Raw genomic sequence first — 8,147 nt, forward strand, 5'->3', positions numbered from 1 at the left:
GAGAATACTCACTTCTTCAAAATCGGCCAAGCCCTCTTATTTCTTAGTGTAGCCGATTTTGGGTGGAGAACATGTTACTTATATAGTGTTGACACATCTAGGGTTAAACCCTAATGTGTCATGACTCTTCATTTCCATGACCCATGGGTTTGTAACTCCCATGGAGCATCCATGGAGCATCCTATGGGTGGAACCCAACTTGATAGTCCATGGAGCCTTTTAGCCCACTATACAAGATATGGATGATTTACATAATCAACCCATATATTTAATTAGTTATCTTTTGATCACTTAATTAATTCTAAATTAATTCTTGATCAGACTAATCAAATAATATTATTAATATATTAGAACTTATAATATATTAATAATCTCCAAGTGTTATTTCTCTCATTTAGTCTATCCAATTGCATGGTGCCATGCAACCTAAATGGACCATGCCGGGTCGGGTCAAGTATATACCAGAAATAGTTATGGACTTAGACACCTTATCCAACAAATGGATCATGCCGGTTCGGGTCAAGTACATACGAAATATAGTTATGGACTTAGACATTAATCCAACAAGGAGTTCAGGCCTAATGTGGAAAATTACGCCATTGGTTGATTAATTGGCCTTTGGGCCTTTCGGATTGTAAGTTTGGGTCTTAGATTTGGAGAAGGCCAGATTAGGGGTAAAAGGTCTTTTTACCCCAGGGTTGGAGTTGTAGCTAAGAATTGGGATCCCATTGTTAATTAGGTGTTGTTTTTTTTATTGCTAGTTCGTAGAGCTTTCAACCAACAACCAAGAGTGTTGTTGTATGTTTTAGCAGTGCGAGGTGAGTTTTCTCACTATATCCATGGGTCGAAGGCATCAATGCTGACCCATTATGTGTTATGTGGTATGTTAGTTCTGTTTGTGATACTTGCATGGACGACCCTAGGGGGAGCCCATAACATTCTAGGGAAAGACCATGGGAGAAGCCCATTCATACCAGATAAATACCATGGGGATAGCTCATGGCAACTATTTGTATGTTGCATGATAATTTGTGGTTGTATGTTGTATGGTATTTTGTGGAAATCACTAAGCTTTATGCTTACAATTTTTAGTTTATGTTTCACGTACTTCAGTTTTCTAAGGAAAGAGCTCGCAACGGTTGCAGGGTACACACCACTTGTTTCCGCTTTCTGTGAATTACTCTGATTTGATGATGTTTTTGCTAACTCTTGGTTACCTTGGTTTCATGGGAAAGAAATGTATTAACGATTTATTAATCTAAAAATGATCCAAGTTAGTATTAGAGCCTTGTTATGAGGGATTCAAGTATACTCTCAGGTGTGTCTAAACTCAAACTGAGGACTTGGTGAAGTTTTCTAAAACAAAAGTATTTTAACCAAAGTATTTTCTAAGATAAGAAAATGTGTGGTTCATGCAATCTGCCACGCTCAACTATGTTTTCCTAAAATATCCATACATGTTATTTGATATGACTTGTTTTATGAATCTGTGAAACGCATGTTAGTTAGGGCTAACGATTTGCTCAATTTTTGCATGATAGAATACTAGGAGAGATGCCTTTTTATGTGTATTATATGAGCTGGCAGACTTGTATGCTATGGTTGATTAGTCTAGTATATATTGGCTTCATATATGTGATACCTTGCGGTATTTGGTGCATTAGATGTTATCCTGAGATGGGAATATCTATTGGAATCAGTAATTGCTATTTGTATGCTTTAAAAATTGTATACTGTTTAGATCTTATAGCCTTAGAATACTTGATTTGGCCTTATTTCTTGTTCCGTATTTGGCTGTGGTCCTAGGGTAGAGGTTGTTATTCGACAGTCTATTTGATCTTATTCTGTGTATAATTTGCATGCTGTCACACCCCAAAACTGGAATGGCGGAAACGTTCTGGGGCGGAGGACGTCATGTACAGTATCATAAGAATGAAAAGTAGTAAACAAGCAAAAACATCATCCATTGCATTAATAGTATAGTTTAAAACATGTGTGTTCTTACCATAGTAATAAGACACTAAAAATGAATAATCAAAATAAAAGACGAGTCTTGACTGACTATAACATCCATTGCATTAAAATCAATGGTTTAAATAATGAAAAATGTGATAAGATTGTTACCATAGTAAACTGACTATAACATGACAATGAAAGACATCAGGAGAAATGACATTTGGCACCTGTAGACTTGCAAATCCCACTGTAGCGAACATCAAAGGTGTAGGATAGTTAATCCAGTATAGATCTATACGAAAACTTACACTCTCCCTCCAGGAGATTCTAGTTACAAAACGTGACACAACGAAATGGTCGATGTGTCATGAAGTAGTATCTCACATTATGTTATTTCTGAACCTTGTTATAGTATACTTGTTATAGTAATAGTATTCTATGTATAGTATTCTCTGTATAGTATTCTTTATTATAGTATTCTCTATTATTGTATTCTCTATTATAGTATTCTCTGTTATAGTATTTTAATATGATAGTATTCTCCTAAACTATACCTATTATAGTTTATTAGTGATTCCCGTAATTAAATAAATGACTGAATGTATACCTTTGCTAACCAAAGGTTCCGAACTGATTGATAGTACTTTTATACCTACATATGTATACATAATATATAACTAAGATTTAGATGACACTCAGACAAATAATCAATACCTTTAGTCCACAGAAAAGGAAATAAAGCAAGTTAGCAATCCTAAGTCCTTTAAACATTATTTATATAACTATACATATATAGACATGCTTTTGACAAAATATAAGTTTAAAAGAGGTTTTGTAATACATTTAAAGAGTTTTGAATAACAAATAAAAATGAATTGATGTCAGTTGATAAAATGATTTAAAATTAGTTTGCTTGATAATAGAGTTTAAAGTCAATGAAATCCTTTGTTTGAAACACAGTTTGAAGTATAAGCAATCCTTTGTTTGAAAGACAATTATAAATCACATGTGATTGATTATATAACTAACATGTTTTCTACTTGTATTCGCCCCATAAAAGCATTTTAAATCATTTAAAAGATAAGCTAAGGGGTATGAACTCACCTGTGAGTGTTGTGAATGAATGATCGGTATAGGATGCTAAGTGTCAAGTGAAGACTTGAACACACACAGATCCTATTTAGCATATATTGAAACATATATGTATCTAATTAGTGTTTATAACATCTAATCATGAAATGGAACATCCTTAAGGAGTAGGTAACACTTTTATGAAATGTTAAACCACATAGGATTGCATATAACGGAAGTATGTCCTCACATAGGAGTTTACGGCCAACATGGAAGTCTCACATGAGTTTACGGTCAAATGGGTTCACGGACCTATAAGTTTACGGACATAAACTCATGGTATTTTGTACCAAATAGTTGTATTAAGGTCTTACAAATCATTAGGAAGTGTTCTAGGTTCAAGTCCAAGCCTTAGGAAGGAGTGGTGGCACAAATGCACCACTAATTAAGGTTTACGGCCCAAGGAGATTGCCTTGGCCATAAATGCCTTTTGTTCTTGAGTTTTTTGATATGTTCTAAGTGTTTAACAAGCGATTTAAGTATATAACAACCTAAGGGCATTGTACTTACTTATTAGAAGCTTGTAAGGGTGATTAGGATCTAAGAGCACTAGTGTGTGTTCTTGGTGTTCTTGGTGAATTGAAGAACACTTGAAGATCTATCGAAATAAAGATATTTCATGGATGAAATCGTGTACAATTACTAGATAAAGAGATGTAACAACAAATCAAAGGAAAGAATTCTTACACTTTTGGAAGATCAAGATGAAGATCTTATGATACTTGAGAGAGAAATCAGGTTTCAAGTCTTGAAAGGGAAGAGAAATGAGGAAAGTGATGAAAACTCATGTATATAACATGAATTTACGGCCTAACATGAGTTTACGACGCAAACATGAAGGTTTGGCTATAAACTCCTCATAGTAGGTTTAAAGCTTGATTAGCGTACAATGGAGTCAAGCAGATACTTCCTAACACCCGATTCGTGAATATACTGTCACACCCCAAAACCGGAACGGCAGAAACATTCGGGGGTGGAGGATGTCATGTTTAGTATCAGAAGACATGCATCATAGTAAGAAAAGTAATGATCAAACATTTCATTAGAAAGAAAGTGTATGCAATGTGTGTGTTCACAAAACATAGAGTACATAAGCAAAATAACAAAACAAGAATTAAAGCTATATTGCTCCATCTTCTGAATTCCCAGCGCGAGTACCTGTGTACTAGTTCCCTATGAATACAAGTTATTTGAAAGAGCTGGCCAGCAATTAAGTTGGTGAGTTCATAAGATTTTAGTGATGTATGTAAGTTGTAGAAAGTTGTTGTAAAATGTAGTTGAAAAATGTAGTAAGTTACAAGTTATTTAAAGTGTAAGTTATGTTTAGAAAAGTTCGCCTGTTCATACATAAAATCCTATATTTCCTACATAGATGAAAGATATGTAAAAATGATTCTACAATCCTTTCTATGAGTGCTAAATGAATACAAGTTATATAAAAGTCGGAGTAAACAAACAATTGACTGTATGCTTCTGCCCTAATTCCTCAACCAAACAAGGAACATGAAGTAAAGTGGATAGGTCACATCCCATTATTTGTTAGGTCTTTGTTGTATATAACTCTGGTGTATTCGCTTGTTACTCATGGAGTTAATTGTAATAGTTCCTTCATATTTTATGAAAAGATTCTTTAAGAAAACCCTCATTTCTTATAGTAAAATAGTGACCACGGTGATTACTTTTATAATTACTTAGTTTATACTGGCTATATATAATCCAATATTGAATAGATAATTAATTGGGTGAATCTGCCCTAAGCCCACAACCAAACTAGGAACAGGAAATAAGGCGGAAAGCACACATCCAACGACCTATTGGGTATTAATGATATATAACAATGATGTATAAACCAAGGTATTATAGAGTCAATCACCTAAAGTCCTTTAAGTCTACACTGGTTTAATAAAATGGATTAAACCCTTTACTGGTAAATTTCTAGTTTTATATATCCAAAGTTCTATTTGAAAAGTATGTTTTGTACTAGAAAAACTGTGCATTGAATTAGTATCCTATGACTTGACCCATACCTGGTACCCCTTATGATGACTTAATGTGTACAAAACATATATATAACTAAAATGGAATAGATAATAAGTTGGGTGAACCTGCTCTAAGCGCGCAACCAAACAAGGAACAGTGAATAAAGCAGAAGGCACACATCGTCTTACCTATCGGATACTATTTATATATATCCCTTAATGTATACATTAGGGAATTATAAGGTTAGCATTATGGTGCTTTTCTATTGAATGTACTAGACCCGACTGTTCTGTTTGTCGTTTGTAACTTGTAAATACTGTAGTATTGTATAAAGTGACTACTATTGTACTAATTGCCTTAAATTGGGTATTAAAGTATAATGTGATGGCTAGATCCCATACTAAACGCTCTCTCTGTTAAGAGATTCTAGGAACCAAACACGACCTCTACAATAATTGCAAGCCGTGAACATCCACATTAAGATTATATGATCATGTATACCCAATATAACTATCACCTTTTGTTTAGAATAATGCGTTAGTGATTCATTGGTATAGTTAGATCCTGTAAGTGTCCCATGCTATAACACATTATTATGTTTATTATGTTATTGTATGTTCTTTCTGTTTATTGTGTATTGTATCTTCCTCCCTATTTCTCTTTATTGTGTCTTCTCTTATGTGATCGTGTATTGTATCTAGTATGAACTGACTCTCTAAACTATACCCATTATAGTTTACTAGTATTCTACTTGAACTGTTATTGAAAAGACTCATTTTACTACCAACTTATGTTTGTACTTTAAAAATGGAGTTTTGTTAAACTATAAAGCAACATAACTGTAAAATAGTTTTTGAAATGTTTTGACCACTTATAGAAGACATAAGAAACATTTAGAACAATGTTTATAACAAATAATTACACAATTATCATTGTGTTCAACTTGTATCACCCCTTAAAAGTATTTATAACAATTAAAAGGTTCATTACGGGGTATGAATTCACTTGATGCGAGTGATTCAAACGGGTATGTGTGTAAGGATGAGAAGATCCACGAATGAAGTTGCGAGACACAAAAAGTCCTAAATGACATACAATGACACATATTTGTTGGATAAGGTATCTAAGTCCATAACTTAATAGGTATATACTTGACCCGACCCGGCATGGTCCATTTGGGTTGCACTTCACCCGAACTATTTATGGATGCTTTTATGAGAGTTATACACATATGATTATTAATATATTATAAGTTATAATATATTATATGAAGTCATGTTATTTAATTAGTCTTAGTCTTAAATTAATTATGAATTAATTTAGAGATTAAAAGGAAGACTAATTAGATTGTGGGCTATTGGTTTTATATGGTGTGGGCTAACACTCATTTGTTAATGGGCTAGGCTTGTATGGAAGTCCATGGATCATCCATGGAGATTTTAACCCATGGATCCTTGGAAAAGGAAAGGTCATGGGTTATTATGGTTTCACCCTAATCATGTACACTATATAAGCATGCTTTTGTTGCATGAAATAGCCACTAGTGTGTGTGTTTGTGTGTGGCCGAAATTATAGTGTGTATACACTCTCTCAAAGTTTTCCAAGAGTTTGTGGTGATTTGTGATTCCATTTGAGGCATTAACACTATTGGTGCTTGGCCCTCAAACTCCTTAGGACTCAAACTCATCAAAAGGTATGTAATCTCATCTAATTCTTTTATGTTTAAAAGTACCCCATGCCATGTTAGATAGGTTATGAACCTTGGAAAATTATTATTTTGCATGTATTGAGACAAACATAGATCCAAGGTTTATTAGGGTTGCATGCACACTTAGGAAGTGTTAGATTGCTCAAAACCCAGCGGTGGTACAGAGCCTAGGCTTGCTTGTTAGATACTTGATGCAAAATAGTGAAAAAAGTCAAAATCTTTGTTGTCTGCATGATGGACTCGCCGAGTCCATGGGGGGACTTGCCGAGTCCAAGGCAAAATTCATCCGACTCGCCGAGTAGGTTCGTGTTCTCGGCGAGTAGAAGGTTCAGAACGCAGATTTTCGACTTTTGCTGCTGGAAATGGGCTAGAAACTTTACCCTAAATTGTTTTGATGTTTTAAAACTTATTTTAGTTGGTGTAATGGTTGTTCTAATCCATTTACAATAACATATATCAAAATTTCATGCTTTGTATGTGTTCATATAATTCTTGAAGCTTTGATAATCATGTTCATGTTCTTATGAATTTAGAAGATGATAGGAATTATTTGCTGAATTGTTTAGGATTAAGTCTTAATGATTTATGTGTTTTAATGGAGTCCATAATTTTTCCTCAAGTTATGGATATCCAAAGGTCACTTTTCTTTAACACACATTAAAAACACATAAGTTAAATAAAATGAATAGTCTTCATTTTATGAACCTTTAATTCATAAGTTATGAAATGAAAAGTTTTGAAGACTTACAAAACGTGTCCTCAAGTTTTGGAATTTGGAAAAGTTTCACACACTTTAATAAACTTTAATTCCAACACTTAGAGTTTTAAAAGTTAAAATTCAACACTTATACTATTTATAACATTAATTGTTAATTATTATATATATGTATAAGAACAAGTCGTTTTACCATTAGTAGGCCTCATTCACAAAGCCGGTCTATAAGGTGGGTATAAGGTTGTTGCCTATAAAATGGCGACTTAATGGGTGTCCACTCTCACCCACCACTTGCTTGACTGGTGGAGGGTCGTTAGCCGAACGGGTAAGACAAGGACTTATAAATTCTCATTAAGTATGATGAAAATTATAAAGTAACTAAATCTTTTATTTAATTCCCAATCTTAGTTACTTTAGGAAAAATGTGAACATGGTGCTAGTCCATGAAATTCACACTTTGTACCTTACCAAGTCGTTGGTGGAGCGTGTGTGGTTAACCAGCACACTAACTTGGACTAGTAAGGATCACGAAGGGTGACTTAATGTTTGTCATAGATCAATGGAGCGTGTGTGGCTAACCGGCACATTGATTAGGTGATAATATTAAGGGTACCAAGTGAATTAGCATGGTTATTCACACCTTGTTTTGTGATCCTC

This window comes from Lactuca saligna, chromosome 3 (genome assembly GCF_052625555.1).
Source record: "Lactuca saligna cultivar CGN05327 chromosome 3, ASM5262555v1, whole genome shotgun sequence".
Lineage (NCBI taxonomy): Eukaryota > Viridiplantae > Streptophyta > Magnoliopsida > Asterales > Asteraceae > Lactuca > Lactuca saligna.